Source organism: Pelophylax lessonae (genome assembly GCF_965119305.1).
Source record: "Pelophylax lessonae genome assembly, chromosome: 11".
Lineage (NCBI taxonomy): Eukaryota > Metazoa > Chordata > Amphibia > Anura > Ranidae > Pelophylax > Pelophylax lessonae.
Window position 1 is genome coordinate 230,574,428 of NC_138778.1, and position 17,157 is coordinate 230,591,584.

The window sequence follows — 17,157 nt, forward strand, 5'->3', positions numbered from 1 at the left end:
TACGCCCAGCGCACACATAGGCCCTTAATGCTCCTATCGGTGGATGCCGAGAAGGCCTTTGACAGGGTGGCCTGGGATTTTATCGAGGCCACCCTGTCACATATTGGGCTGGGAGAGGGAATGAGAACAAATATCATGGCATTGTATTCTGGACCTACAGCTGCAGTGAATGTAAACGGATGGAGATCAGATTTTTTCGAAATCAAAAACGGAACAAGGCAAGGCTGCCCGCTGTCGCCGTTAATCTTCATCCTGACGCTAGAGCCTCTTTTGTGCTTAATCCGCAAAAACACAGAGATCAAGGGGTTACACATGGGGGGAGGGTACCATAAATTAGCGGCCTATGCGGATGACCTAATTTTCTTTACAACAAACCCAGTACAGGAGCTGCCTTTAATTTTAGAAACAATGCAGAAATATGGGAAATTTTCACAATTTAAAGTAAACCTAGCAAAATCAGTGGCAATGAATATTACAATTCCAACGGAGATTTGGAGGGAACTGCAGCCCTCTCTTTCCCTTCAATGGACAACAAAGTCATTTATATATCTAGGAGTGCATATCACACCCCGAACAGAAGATCTATTTGAGGCTAACTTTCCCCCTTTCTTGAGAACACTTAAAAAAGATATTTTGAAGTGGCAGACCCTGGCTTTGACGTGGTTTGGTAGAAGCAGCTCTTGGAAGATGAATATACTCCCAAGAGTGCTCTATTTATTACAAGCTCTGCCAATAGAAATTCCAGAATATTTTTTTATGCAAATGAATACCTTGATGAGAACTTTTGTCTGGGCTAATAAAACTCCAAGAATAGGAATAAACATTCTTACCCGGCCTAAAATCCAAGGGGGGATAGGTCTGCCGGATTTGAAACGCTATCACAGGGCAATACATCTTACAAGGGTGCTTGACTGGCATTGCAATGAGAAAGCTAAACAATGGGTAAGCTTGGAAAATGCGTTGACAGAAAGCCCAGTTCCCTGGGGCCCTTGGGTACCGATATCTTCTGGCGACCCTATCTTCTCGCACCCGACGATAGGGACTACAATGAAGGTATGCAGAAGTATACAAAAAAAAGTACAGATTGCACCTCCAATATCCCCTATGTTACCATTAGTAGGAAATAGAGAGTTCCTGCCGGGTCATAATAAGGGCATGATCAGAATCCTATCACAGAGAGGGAAAACACGACTGGTAGATATATGGACGCAAGAGAATCCCCCTACGGTGAGAGAGATTATGACCGGGTCAGAGGAAACGATGGATATATTTTCTGCGTTCCAAATTAGACATTATTTGGTGAAATTACAGAAACAGGGATATTCCCCTCGGCCCCTGACATCTTTCGAAACTCTATGTAAAGGAGGTAATACAATTCCACATGCTCTATCGTTCTTTTACTCCCTTCTGACCAAGGAACAGGACGAACAAGCATTACCCTTTATGGTCAAATGGGAAAGAGAACTAGGAACTAATTTTAACCCGCAACAAATAAAAAAAATATTAGCACTCGCACATAAGGCCTCTATAGCTAATAGATACCAGGAGATTAGTTATAAAATTATGACGAGATGGTACAGAGTCCCAGTAGTATTGCATAAGATGGACAAAAAAAAAAACCCTGACAATTGTTGGAGATGCGGAGAAACGGGGGGATCAATGCTTCATATCTTCTGGTCTTGTCCCCGGATCAGAGGCTATTGGTCAGAGATAGCGAGAGTGATTAAGGATCTCACTACAATCGAGGTGGGAGAAGATCCGGCTTTATGCCTATTGCACTTGACAAAGTTATCAACCAGGAAATATAGAAATTCCCTGTTGATCCATTTGCTTAATGCGGCCAAGGCGTGCATCCCTGGGGTATGGAGACAAATTACACCTCCATTATTACAAACTTGGTTCGCTAAGGTAAACGAAATATACCGGATGGAGACATTAATAGCAGCACGTAACAGTAGGGAGGAAAAAGCCCGCATCTGCTGGCAGCCCTGGACCATTTATACAGCCTCGGAAGAGTACCTGAGACTGCGAGAAGAGGAGATGGGAAACGGAGGGTAGGGGGGAATGTCGTTTTTCTTCTTTTTTTTTTTTTTTTTCTTTTTTTTTTTTTTTTTTTTTTTTTTTTTTTTTTTTTCTCTCTTTTTGCAGGATGGGATATATCAAGTGTATCAATTATTTTAATTAGGAGAATAGTTATGGAGGATAGGAGATTCAAAGTGTCTGGGGGAATATGAAGGTGGAGTTTTTTTTTTTTTTTTTTTTTTTTTTTTTTTTTTTTTTTTTTTTTTCCTAAACACTTGGGGTAACTGAATAGTAATATACTGAAGGGGAAGAGATAGTATATTTGATTTATGGTTTTAATATGTAATCACGTTTATGTTCTGTTAGATTTGTATTTTCCACTGGGTGGAATGTGGTAAGGATGAAGTGTATCACTAATAATTGATGTGCAGGGAGGGGGGGTGGAACAAATGGGTAGGTGCCTGTTTGACCTACCCCCCCCCCCCCCCTTTTTTTTTTTTTTTTTTTTTTTTTTGCTCACTTTTTGAGCACTAGGGGTAACTAAATAACAAACATATGGAAGAGAAAGAGAGAGCACATTTTGACTTATGGTTTAACATGTAACCACATCTATGTTTTGTTAAGATTTGTAATCTTCACCGGGTGGATTGCGTTTTGAAAGTAGGGTATCACTACTCACTGAAGTGAAGGGGAGAAGGAACAAAGGGGTAGGATTTTGTTCAATCCTACCCCTTTTTTTTTTTTTTTTTTTTTTTTTCTCTTCTCTCTCCCCCTCTCTCTCTCCCCCACTTCTGTAGAAACTTGGGAGAATCTCCTTTAGGGATTTATATGTTGATCAGAATGGACATTTATGCAGTAAGCTTTCTGAATATTATGAACATCAGATATTGTTTGTATGTGAACGTGTTGTGTGGAAAAATAATAAAATATTGGAATTAAAAAAAAAAATCCTTCATTTAGTAGAACTTGATTAATCTTCAGGTTCCATGCTCGAGCTGATTGTTTAAGGCCATAAAGAGATTTATTCAACTTGCAGACAAGATGCTCTTGTCCCTTTTTCAAATATCCTTCTGGCTGTGACATGTAAATTTCTTCTTCAATATCACCATTAAGAAAAGCTGTCTTAATATCGTGATGTTTCACAATCATTGTACGCATGGCAGCCACTGTCATTAGTGTTCTGAAAGTACTTTATTTAGCAACTGGAGCAAAAGTAGCATCATAGTCCTCACCGAACTTCTGTGAGTAACCTTTAGCAACCAGCCTTGCCTTGTACCGACAAACTTTCCCTTCAGAGTTACATTTGGTTTTAAAAACCCATTTGGATCCTATGGCATGTTTACCTTGAGGTAGCTCTGAAAGTGTCCATGTCTGGAGATCTTTGAGTGATGTCATTTCTTCATCAGCGGCTTTATACCATACTTGTTTCTCATGCATTGGCAGTTTCTGCATCTCTTTCCATGAACCTGGTTCAGTTTGAACAGCTCTGCGAGCTATGTAAGATAAACGTTCAGCTGGAACACCTTTATTGATTCTGGTTGATTTTCTGACTGAAGGTATTTCTGGTTCAGTTTCTGATTCTTCTGCAGTTATTTCTATTTCTGTATCACTTTCCTTATTTTCTTGAGTGACTGATGTTGATTCTTTCTCAGTTTGAAAAGTTTGAGTCTGTTGTTCAAACTTTGAGCACACAGAACTTTCATCAATAATCACACTTCTGCTGACTGTTACTTTGTTCGTGTCTTGATGTAAAATCCTGTATCCTTTTTGAGATTCACTGTACCCCACAAGCACACCTTCTTTTGCACATGCATCCCATTTTGTACGTTTTTCTTTTGGAATGTGTACATAGGCTTTACTTCCAAAAATTCTGATGTGTCTTAAATCTGGTTTCCTTTTGTTCTACAGTTCATATGGAGTTTTTGTTGTTGCTTTTCCCGGCAAATGATTTTGAAGATGGCATGCAGTTGTGATAGCTTCTCCCCAGTATGTAGTTGGCATATCAGCATCAAATAGCATGCTCCTCCCACTTTCACACAGTGTGCGGTTCATTCTCTCCATTTTGCTCTGGGTTATATGGAACTGTTTATAGAAGGAATAGGGACAATGGACTTTATTGGCACTGACAACCAGACAATTACGTCGTAAAAATAAAAATATTTTATTGAAAAAATCATTAAAAGACATATATAAGTATGTGTACCACCACAGGTGCAAGACATAAAAAATAAATCAAAAAACATACACATTCAATACAAAAAACATACATTTAAAAGGCATGTATAAACTCAATAGCCATAGCCTCCAAAACCCTCTACGTAAACCAAAAATACCGTGATAGAGCTATACAAACTGGAAGTTGTGGAAGAGCCCTAGGGCCATTTCTGATACAGTAGTATAAAGCTTGTGAGCCAGTTCATCAACGGTAGAGGTAGGGAGGCTTAGTATTTGGGTATTGAATTCGGTCAGAAAAAACTCTACATGTTTCGCGCAGTTAGCGCTTCTTCAGGAGTTTAAGTATTAGCTGAACAATTCTATAAAAGTATAGAAAAGAAAAAATGTCAGAATTATATATACACATATGCCATTAAACAAATATGCACATACATATGTATGTTATATCGTCTTCCAAGGAGAAAGAAAAGGGAATGAGAGGGGAAGAAAGGGGAAAAAAAACCCACAAATTCGAACATATGGGCCTTCCTAGTGGCAAGTGTCAGTGACATCAAAAATACCTGCTTTAATAGAGGTATTTCTAACCTTACTAAACTACAACTACAAGCACTATCCACCCTTAAGAAACGGATGGGCATTGTCATAAAACAAGCAGATAAGGGAGGGAACGTGGTGGTTCTGACGCAGGAATATTATGTAACCATGTGTATGGACATTCTCAATAACAAGGAATGGTACACGAGAGTTTCTTCGAGCAGAACCACCCGTTATATTCAGGAATTAAAGGAAATGATCGGTGGGGCCTATCACCAAGGCCTCATCGATCAGAGTACTTATGAATTCTTGAATATTCAACATCCACGTGAAGCCACCTTCTACGCCCTCCCTAAGATACATAAAAATGCCACTAGACCACCGGGAAGACCAATCATATCTGGCATTGGCTCTGTGACAGAAAATGTGAGCAAGTTTATTGACTTTTTTCTAACCTCACACGTAACGGGACTGCCGTCCTTTGTGAAAGACACCTTAGATCTTTTGAAACAGATAGAGGGCCTCTACGTCCCTGAGGGTGCCCTTCTGGTCACCCTGGACGTAGAGTCCCTCTATTCAAGTATCCCCCATGACAAGGGATTGGATACCATTAAAATGTTCCTGAGAGAGGAAGATAGAGAAAAATGGGAATTCAATGATTTCATCATTGAGCTTTTGAAATATATTCTTACACATAACTGGTTTACGTTTGCGGGCTCCCACTACCTCCAGGTACAGGGTGTTGCGATGGGGACATGCTGTGCCCCATCGTACGCCAATCTGTACCTGGGGGGGTGGGAGCGCAAACTCTGGACAGACGATCGTTATGCAGAGTACATCGATTCGGTGCTTTGTTGGCATCGCTACATAGACGATGTGTTTGTCATTTGGACAAACACGGAAGAACATCTCAGGAAATTCGTCGAACAACTTAATATCAACAATCACAATCTAAAATTTACACTCGGATTTAACACAAAATCTGTGGCCTTTCTAGACCTACAGATTTTTATAGACAGGGACCAGTGTATCTATACCGCAAGGAGTCTGCTGGCAATACGCTGCTCCATGCGAACAGTTCCCACCCATCTGCTCTTGTTAAAAGTATTCCATATGCGCAATACGTTCGATTGCGGAGAAACTGTACCTATATTGAGGACTTCAAAAAGCAGGCAAAACAACTTCAATACAGATTGCTCGAAAGAGGATACAGTAGATCCCTTTTACGTAAAGCATATAATCAAGCATTACAAAAAGACAGAAAAACTTTGCTCTTTTGTCCAAAAGATCGGAATAAAAACCCTCAGACGGTTAAATTTATCACAAAATTCTCCTCTCAGTCTCAGCAACTGCGAGACATTCTTTCAAAAAATTGGCATATTCTCAGACAAGATAATATTCTCGCAAGATACACTAACACCTATCCCGAAGTTATTTTTAGGAAAGCTCCTTCTATCCGTGACAAACTGGTATCTTCCCATTATAATCCAGAAAAAAGTTGTCAACGCAATCCGTTTGGAATATACAGATGCAATAGATGCGAATTCTGTCCATGGATTAGGCAGGGTCAGCAGTTTTGTCTACCCAATGGTGATGCGTTTATTCCCCGGTTCTTTGCAAACTGCACAACACAGGGATTAGTGTATCTTGCGTCTTGCCGGTGTGGAGCATTCTACATCGGCAAGACCATCAGAATGCTTAAACAAAGAATTAATGATCATGTATATTATTCTGGGAAGGGCAAAATGATTACCCCTATAAGTCGCCATATTGACCTCTACCATAGATATGATACTTCTTGCATATCCTTCATAGTATTGGAGATCATACCCCCAGACCCCAGAGGGGGCAACTGGGACAAGAAAATTTTGCAAAAAGAGTTTTTTTGGATCGAACGTTTAAATGCAACAACACCACCCGGCCTTAATGAAATCTTGTCATATAGACCTTTTTTATAGAAAATAATATTTGATGCTATTAGCGTTATTCCATCTCTTGCGATTTCAACAAACATGCATAACGCATTATTGATATGACCTCTTATTATTATTATTTTTTTTAAAACGTTTTCTTTTTCTGGTTTCCCTTGTTTTCTTTCTGGTTCCCCCCTTTCTCTCCTCCCAACTTGATTATTAGCTTATATATGTAATAAGGTTTATTCTGTGTTGAAATATTGTTGAACCCCAGGAGTTTTTGGGGTGTTTTCACTTTTTTTTCTTTTCCTCCCCCTCTTCTCCTTTTTCTTTTTTTTCTCTCCTCCCCCCCTCCTTTTTCCCCCTTTTTTCCTTTTTCACCTGTAGTATTTCCTTTTTTAGGGTTCTCTATATACTGGTTCAATACCAATATCCTTCTCTTTTCTAATTTGTACTGAAAGTTTTTTATACTTGCTCCTTATTTTGGCAATTTCAGCCCTTTTCTGGGTTTTTAATGCCTTTGCCTGCGGAGTCAGCATTTTGGGATGGCTCTTCCGTTCTTTTGCCTGGAGGTGCGGCTGGTGGCGCCGTCACCTCACAGGGGCTTTGCCTCCCCTTCCATCTCCGCTTTAGGGACACTTCCCTTTGCCTTTACATCTGGGGCGGCTCGTTGGTGGGGATAGCCCGGGGCTGTGATTGGGAGACTTCCGCCCCTGTCACTGCTCCGGTCTTCCTATTAGTGGACGGCGCGTCATGAGAGGCTGACCTGTTCGCCTCTCGGACCCGCCCTCTTCCCTGCTGCATCGGTGAATGGTCATTTCTCTGCTATGCCCGCCCCGAGCAGCATCAGAGGGCGGTCTCGTTGCCGGGCTGCGATGACGTCACACTCCATCCCGGCGTGTCGACTCACGCAGTTGGGGGGTATTTAGCCCAGACCGAAGCTAGTATTCGGTCTGGAGCTCTCTGAGGTCACGGCCGTTCCAGCCGGCGCTCCCCCCGGATTTAGGGTAAACTCGTTTAACATAAATACAGGTGAGTACTCCTTTTGGGACTGTGCCATTTCCGAACCCCTCCCTTTCTTTCTTTGGCCCCTTTGTTGTAACATGGTTATACACCCTTTCTATGCTCTTTGGTATATATCTATATACCTTGCCCTAAAAGTTCCATTTGTATATATTGTACCCCTAGGAGTTGGTTCCCTACTCACCAGTAGGGGCCCATCTAACACAGAGCAAGACATCACTGTACAAGCTACCTAGGTATCCGGGGTGATTACGCTCTACTATATACTTTAAGGTATGTTTGTGGCATCCTTCCCCCCCCCCCCCTTTTTTCTTTTCCCTCCCCCTTTTTTTTTTTTTTTCTCCATTCTGCCCTCTGTACATTGAACAAACAGGATATAGTATGGTGCAGTCCTTTATAGATGTACATTACATTAGCTGGTTTTTGTTGTACATTGCTTCCCCGTTGCTTTGCTGTTTCCCCTTTAATATTTGTTCACATTCTCTGGTTGCGATACTACCCTGGCGCATTGGCTCTGTTTACAGGGAATTCTGAATTACCGCTTCCGGGACCTGTTTGTGACTGCATCTATACAAAACAGCATCCAGCTATATTTTTCGTGACCTCATTTACACTGCCTTATTTGATTGGGTAAGAGACTGGATATTAATATCCCTGCTCTCGTACATGTTTACCAATATACCTTCCAATAATTACGAGCAATTCCCTTCCTTCCCCTTCCTCTTTTCCCTCCCCCCTCCCTTTTTTCCCCCCCTCCCCCCTTTTTTTCTTTAATTATCATTAATTATTACATTCGTGTTTCTCTCTTACCAGATCAAGGACCGTGTTCCTAAATATCCCCCCACCTCCTTTATACATACCTCTTTCCGTTGTGTCTGGGGTGTGTTTTGAGGCAACTTTCGGACAGCTGCTCCTCTTTGTCTGCTCTGCAGGCACAGGCATTTGAACCTTTTTAATAGAAAACAGTGCCTTTTGTGCACTTTGCTACTAATTCTGTTATATCGGTAAGTTAAAGTACAATTCACCCAGTCAGGTCTTTGTAATTATGGACATTACCCGATTGTATGTCTTGTCTTCTCCCATTCTTTTCCCTTTCTCTATCTCTTATTTCCTATCCCCTTTTTTTTTTTTTTTTTCCCCTTTCTTCCCCTCTCATTCCCTTTCCTTTCTCCTTGGAAGAAGATATAACATACATATGTATGTGCATATTTGTTTAATGGCATATGTGTATATATAATTCTGACATTTTTTCTTTTCTATACTTTTATAGAATTGTTCAGCTAATACTTAAACTCCTGAAGAAGCGCTAACTGCGCGAAACATGTAGAGTTTTTTCTGACCGAATTCAATACCCAAATACTAAGCCTCCCTACCTCTACCGTTGATGAACTGGCTCACAAGCTTTATACTACTGTATCAGAAATAGCCCTAGGGCTCTTCCACAACTTCCAGTTTGTATAGCTCTATCACGGTATTTTTGGTTTACGCAGAGGGTTTTGGAGGCTATGGCTATTGAGTTTATACATGCCTTTTAAATGTATGTTTTTTGTATTGAATGTGTATGTTTTTTGATTTATTTTTTATGTCTTGCACCTGTGGTGGTACACATACTTATATATGTCTTTTAATGATTTTTTCAATAAAATATTTTTATTTTTACGACGTAATTGTCTGGTTGTCAGTGCCAATAAAGTCCATTGTCCCTATTCCTTCTATAAACATTTGATAAGGACGTGGCACGTACTAACTCAGGTGTCCACAGCGTCATCCTGTGTTTACACCATTTCCCTTTTAATATATGGAACTGTTGTCTGGAACATAATTCCATGCTTCCTGAGAATGGCTTGTGTTTTACCACTTGTATATTCTGAGCCATTATCTGTTCGTAGTACTCTGGGCATTCCGCCAAAAATATTATTTACTTGAGCGAGATACTCTTCTAATTTCTCTGGCACTTCATCTTTATTGTGAAGTAGAAATACTGTGGTATACCTGGAGTAATCATCAATGAAGGTCAGGAAGTATTTTTTTCTTTCCTGGAGTCATAGTTTTCATTGGACCACAAAGATCTGAATGTATTAAGTCCAGAGGTTTTTGGGATTTGCTGTTGGTCTGCTTGGGAAAAGGTGTCCTTGCCATTTTTCCTTTAATACAGCTGGTACAAATCATTATGTGATCACATGGATTAATCTTAATACCACTTACATAGTTATTCTCAACTATTTTCTTTATTGTATCAGAATTTCTGTGCCCCAATCGTCTGTGCCAAGTGTGGATGCAGTTTGAATGTTTATCCTCTTTGGCTATTTTAACCATTTCACTGCAGTTCAGCTGATACAGTTCATCTATGATTTTAGCCTTTGCAAGCAAGCAATCCCCTTTTGTTATGATACAACTGTCACCCTGAAATGTGACTACATTGCCTTGGTTAGTGAGTTTCTTTACTGACAAAAGGTTGCTTTCAAGATCTGGCACATACAGAACATTCCTCATATGGATCTTTTTAGTGATATCTGAAGAGATAGGACAGTATAGAAAGCCATCTCCTATTCCCACTGATTTCATAAATTGTCAATTAGCTGTAGTTATCCCTTCTGTTTTGCTTTCATCAAGCTGAGTGAAGAAACTTCGGTCATTTGTCATGTGACTTGTAGCACCTGAGTCCACATACCATGCTTGCACAGAGGTGACACCATTTTTGGATCCGAATGCATACTCCTTTGTTTCTATGACATTCTTAGCTTGTTGTAATGCACTTTGTTTTTGCATTCTAGCTTTCCAGATTCTACAATCTGCTTTTAGGTGTCCTGGTTTCTTGCACACAAAGCATTCCCGCTTTTCTGGCTGCACGTTACTGTGTTTATTTTTGAATTTTGTCTTTAAAGCTGTCTCTGAACACACACTCACATTACTCATGCTTTCAGTTTTGCGCTTGTATTCATCCACAAGCTTGCCTTTAACATATTCCAGTGTCAGATCATCATCTGGACGTGCATCTAGTGCTGTGACAAGTGTCTCATAACTTTCAGGAAGTCCACTTAATAACAGTGCTGCAACATGGAAATCTTTTATCTCTTCTCCAATCTCTCTCAGTCTCTCCACCATCTCTAAGGTCTGTCTTATATAGTCCTGCATGTCCTGGTCTTTCTGTAGCTTAGTTTGATAGAGATTTCTGATTAAATACAGTTTATTGCTGAGATTAACTCTTTCATGTGCTTTCTATAACTCTTCCCACATGTCTTTAGCAGTCTGACAGTTACATATATGTATGATTTGATCATCATCTATGCACAGGGAGATCGTGCTCTGTGCTTTCTGATCTCTGTCTAACCACTCCTCTGTGGGCTGTGCAGGTCTTGATTCATTTATACATTTCCACGTACCTTCTCTTATAAGCAGCATTTTCATCTTGAATTTCCAAGATTGGTAGTTCTGATTTGTCAGATTTGCAATGGAGAATTTGCTGAGGGGATGGCAGCAGCCATTTCTGCTGTTTGTCTTTCTGTTGCTGTCTCCTGTACTCACTTGCTTTAGCTCACTGTATCTGGCTATATACAGCGGTAATCTGTATTATATCCTGGGCTTCTGTAACATGTCCTGGGCCCATAACCTGTTAGATATAACCTTTTTGGGGCTAAACAAAGCACAGGCAGACAGTCTGTTGATTCACTGTACGCTGCTTTCTCTTTCGGAGCAGGAACTATACTTTTTATTACTCTTTTGAGGCATAGACAAAACATGAACTCACAAATGTAACACTGCCATCTAGTGGTCATACAATGTAATAGGCACACAGCAATGACATACAGTGGTTGTTGCTGATTAAATACAAACCTTGTATGCTAACACAATTGACAAAAGTTAATAGATACAAACAGTTCAGACAAGTTCAGTCCATCATCTGGAAGTTAGAGGACAACAAACTATCACTCTAGGGGCTGAAAACCAACCATCACCTATCCACAAGCTGAACAGCCAGGTTGGGCTGCTCTGATGATGTTTTATGTTCGGGAAGCCCAGGTGAGGATGAATGATCATATGCATCTGGAATATTTGATGACCTGTGCCTGTGAAGTCATAATTGAGCAGATACAAAGGTGAATGTTGTTTGGCATGTCTGTGGAAGCATTGGATGCCTTAAGTCAATAGACAGTATTTCACTACACAACAAATCTTTGGCAACCTTACTGCTTCATCATTTAAAGGTTCCTCCAGCAATCTGTAGGTTCCTCTGTTCTCTACATAGCTGGATGTTCTCCCTTGACAGAGCTCTTAAATTTGCTTCCACAATTACTTTTTTTCTCTCATTTGAGATATAAGATGGCCAATTTTGAGTCTGGGAAGGGGAACAGCTCTGTCGTCAGAACTGTAGAAACCACCAATCAAAGAGCGATCTGCAACTGTTTAGCGAGACAATTTATATGTAACAAATAGTTGGGGGGATCCTTTAACAAACTGGCAGACAAAAGGCAGGTACGCACTCATTACGGGCATCCAAGCAGAGTTGGGTAATGAATGAAAGCTGCTTTCTGATTGGTTGATGATGATAGACACTATTCTGTATTCCTACTTCCGGGCCTTTTAGCTGCCTTTGATACCGTTGGCTTCCTCCTCATAAACTTTTACTCCTTTGGTCTCCATGACTGTTCTCTTCGCTGGATCTCATCCTACCTATCCCACCGCATTTTCAGTGTGAGTAACAACTCTACTTCCTCCTCTCCTCTTCCTTTCTCAGTCGAGGCCCTCCACGATTCTGTTCTTGGACCTCTCGCATTTTCAATCTACACCTCCTCTCTGGGTCAGCTGATCATGGCTTATAATACCATTTCTACACTGATGACACCCAAACCTATCACTCTAACCCTCAGCTCACTCCATCAGTCTCCTAACCCATCACTAATTTACTAACAAACATATCAGCCTGGATGTCACACCACTCCCTTAAACTCAACCTGTCCAAAACCAAAATCATAATATTTCCTCCCCCATGTGCCCCTTCCCCTGACTTCTTTGTCAAGAGCAATTGCACAACTATCAGCCAATCCCCACATACCAGGGTGCTAGGTGTAATCCTGGATGCTGAACTCCCCTTTCAGCCCCACATCCAATTACTTTACAAGGCTTGTCGCCTCAACCTCTGCAACATATCCAAAATATGCCCCTTCCTAACCAACGATACCACAACGCTTCTAATTCACTTCCTGGTTATCTCTTACCTCGACTACTACAACTCCCTTCTCATTGGCTTATTTTTAAATAGGTTATCACATATTCAGTCAATCATGAATGCAGCTGCCAGGCTCATCCACCTTACTAATCGCTCAGTGTCTACTACCCCTCTCTGCCAATTCCTCCATTGGCTGCCACCCATCCAACTAATTAAATGGAAAATACTAACAACAACTTACAAAGTCATCCACAACTCCCAGCTACCTCACTCATTTAGTCTCAAAATATCAACCAAAGTTCTTGATTCTCTTCGTTCAGGGGAGGACTGGGAAGGGGGGCAGGGTGGCAATTGCCCCCCGGGCCACTCTGATGCCGGGTAAAAAGGCCGCACTCAGGGCTGGATTATTGTAGGGGCCAGACACTGTATACAGCTGCTGGTCACCGCTACACAATGTTATATTTGCAGAGCTGCAGCGGAGCGGTATGAATGTGCAGAGTACGAGTTACCACATTGCATCATGTTTATCTTTCTTCATAAAATCAATATCCTTTATAAAATCAGGTGGGCATGGATGGTGAGCTGATTCAATGATTCAATGGGCCACTTGACTGGACTTGGCCCCCAGGCCTAAGGCTGCCAGCCCTCCCCTGTCTTCGTTCCTCCCAAGACCTCCTGCTCCCTAGTTCCCTCATCACCTCCCCCCATGCTCGCCTCCAGGGCTTCTCCTAAGCCTCTCCCATCCTTTGAAATTCCCTACCCCAATCTGTCAGGCTATCTCCTAATCTATCCACTTTTAGGTGATCCCTGAAAACGTATCGCTTCAGAGAAGACCATCCTTCCCCCACCTAACAACTGTACTTTTATTTTCACCATCAGCTCATCCCCCACAGTCATTACCTTTTGTGTCACTTGACCCTTCCTCCTAGATTGTAACCTCTGATGGTCAGGGCCCTCTGATTCCTCATGTATCAAATTGTATTGTAACTGTACTGTCTGCCCTCAAGTTGTAAAGGTCTGTGCAAACTATTGGCACTATACAAATCCTGTATAATAATAATAATGACCGTAGAACACTTGGAGCTGCAAATTTAGAATAACGAGTTATAATAAACAGTTATTTACCGCGGTGATTCCAACAGAAAAGGAGAAGGGGTGAAAAATGCTGAGGAAAACTTCCAGAGATTTGGGTATGGCTTTCAAGAGTGGAAGGAGGCCCAGGGCGGACAGGAAGGTAGTGATGAAAAATCCAGAAATTGCTGTGAGATGATGCTTCCTGAGGAGGGCGCTCAGCATGCAGTTAAAGCAGACCTGGAAGTAAGGATAGGGCATTACTTAGTGAGATCTGTTTCATTTCATTAAAAGGAGCTTAAAATGGACCTGCATTCACAGGAATACATTGGTCAGACCTACCGTTGCAATGCCATAGAAGCAGAAGAGCAGAAAAATAACTCCGAAGGAACTTTCCAAAAACACATAAGTGGTGGTAATCAGAGTAACGAAGACGGCAATGATGATGGCACTGACAGAGTACAACAACCCCCAAGATAACCTAAAATACAAAATTGTTTTACCATATTAGAGATCTTCCAGGATAGGACAACTCCAGGACCAGGACCAGTTTATTCAACAAAAGGTTTTGAAAAATGGGACAGGTCCTCTTACGGTCCCCCCACTCTGCAGTGCTATAGGACTACATGGCCTACAGAGGGCGTATCCAAGACGAGTTTTACGAGACCTAATTTGGAAGGAGGAGAGGCTAGTTCTTTACAAACAGGCATTTACTGGAAAAAATGTAGCCCCTATCTGTTTGAAAGATGCATTTTTCCCCGGAGGAGGTGAAGACACAAGGACACAGGACAAAGTCGGCAACTGGGTTAACTTCAAATAGCGGTCTTTCGTTATTGAAATTGAATTGAAATTATTGAATTGCATGTATACAGTTGTAAAAAAACAGCCATCGCGTTTCTGTCGTCAAGCCTTAGTCATGGTACGATTGTGCCAAAATGCGTTGGACGTTGGATTATGCATTGCAGAGGCATCGGAAGCCTCTACACCTTCTGCGTCCAGCATACAACGCTATAACGTTCCTACAATGGGTAGAATTTGGGTTGACACCACTCACCAGAATGCCAGATCCTTCACTCCCATCATCCTCATCAGCTCTCTGGTCTTCCTCCTCTCCTGGGTGATGTGCAGCGCCATGACATATGACAGTGAGATGAAACACATGTTCAGGAGAAAAGTGAAGGAGGTCATGTGCAGAGTTGACCGGTTTCCAATAATAACTGACTTCATCTTCACCACCGTCATGGTCTCCATAGACTCCCATATAGATTTATTTGTGATGTGCTGCAAAATATTTCACTTTATTGTATTTTTAAAGCCGAACTTTAAACAGCAAAATAAATATAATTGAAATATACAGTATATTACCAAAAGTATTGGGACGCCTGCCTTTACACGCACATGAACTTTAACCACTTTAGCCCCAGCCCTATTTCGGACACTTTTTGTTCACAAGTTAAAACCAGTATTTTTTCCTAGAAAACTACTTAGAACCCCCAAACATTATATATATTTTTTTAGCAAAGACTCTGGAGAATAAAATGTCGGTCATTGCAAAATTTTTTGTCACGCGGTATTTGCGCAGCGGTCTTTAAAACGCCATTTTTTTGGAAAAAATTTGAAAAATCACATTTCACTGCATTTAAAAAATACTAAACAGTAAAGTTAGCCCATTTTTTTTGTATATTGTGAAAGATGATGTCACGCCGAGTAAATAGATACCAAACATGTTACGGTTTAAAATTGCGCCCCCCCGTGGGATGGCGACAAACTACGGTCAATAGAGATCTCAATCTGCGACGCTTTAAATTTATTTAACGGTTACCAGTTTAGAGTTAGAGTGTAGCTCTTTTTTTTTAATTATTGCCCACGCTCTGGCGATCGCGGCGATACCTCACATGTGTGGTTTGAACAGCGATTTCATTTGCGGCTCGACTTGCGTATACGTTTTTTTTTGTGCGCGAGCTAACGGTGACGGGGACGGCTAAATTTTTTTTTTTTTTTTTTTTCCTATTTATTTTTTCTTTTTTTTTAAACTTTATTACAGGTTTTTAAAAAAAAAAAAATCTGATCACTTTTATTGCTGTCACAAGCAATGTAAACATCCCTGGTGACAGCAATATGTCGTGACAGGTACTCTTTATGGAGGGATCGAGGGTCTAAAAGACCCTAGACCCCTCCACTACACTTCCCTGTATGCAAAACGCCGAAAACGGCATTTTTGCATACAGCCGTTTTTCAAATCTGCCGCCTTTTGCAGCACAGTAACCCGGACGTGACGTCATGGACGCCGCCTCCGGGTTACGTCATCGGAGACCCGATCGATGCCGTTTCCGGCATTCATCGGGACTCCATCCAGCCGGCGGACGTGCCGGCTGGGTGCTCGGGGCTCCCGGTGGGACGGTAGCCCCGAGCAAAGCCGCGGAAGGCGGCGGGAGGGGGGGGACGTCCCCTCCCGCCCCCCCGGGTAACGATCGAGCGGCTCCCGAGCCGCATCGATCGTTACCGACGGAAAGCCGACCGTCGGCTTCAAACAACGGTACCGGGATGATGCCTCTAGCTAGAGGCATCATCCCGGTATAACCCCGCAAAGTCTGATCACGTAGAGGTTACGTGACTGGTAGTAAAGTGGTTAATTGCATCCCAGTCTTAGTCCGTAGGGTTCAATATTGAGTTGGCCCACCCTTTGCAGCTATAACAGCTTCAACTCTTCTAGGAAGGCTGTCCACAAGGTTTAGGAGTGTCTATGGGAATGTTTGACCATTCTTCCAGAAGGGCATTTGTGAGGTCAGGCACTGATGTTGGGCAAGAAGGCCTGGCTCACAGTCCCCATTCTAATTTATCCCAAAGGTGTTCTATCGGGTCAGGACCAGTCAAGTTCCTCCACCCCAAACTCACTCATCCATGTCTTTATGGACCTTGCTTTGTGCACTGGTGCTCAATCACGTTGGAACAGGAATGGGCCATCCCCAAACTGTTCCCACAAGTTGGGAGCATGAAATTATCCAATATGTCTTGGTATGCTGGTGCCTTAGGAGTTTCCTTCACTGGAACTAAGGGGCCAAGTCCAACCCCTGAAAAAAAACCCCACACCATAATCCCTCCTCCACCAAATGATTAGGACCAGTGCACAAAGCAAGGTCCATAAAGACATGGATGAGCGAGTTTGATGTGGAGGAACTTAACTGGCCTGCACAGTCCTGACCTCAACCCCATAGAACATCTTAGGGATGAATTAGAGCACCGCCAAAGGAT

General features: G+C 41.8%; 1 pseudogene across 1 annotated transcript in view; it reads right to left on the reverse strand.

Annotated features, from left to right (window-relative positions):
• LOC309567502 (ABC-type organic anion transporter ABCA8-like) overlaps positions 1-17,157 on the reverse strand; it is a 140,998-nt pseudogene that overhangs the window by 93,298 nt on the left and 30,543 nt on the right. The window contains exons 6-8 of the transcript XR_014226122.1: positions 14,960-15,186; positions 14,248-14,386; positions 13,960-14,145 (exon numbers count right to left, since the gene is read on the reverse strand). The product of XR_014226122.1 is annotated as an ABC-type organic anion transporter ABCA8-like (transcript). The remainder of the gene's footprint in view (positions 1-13,959; positions 14,146-14,247; positions 14,387-14,959; positions 15,187-17,157) is intronic.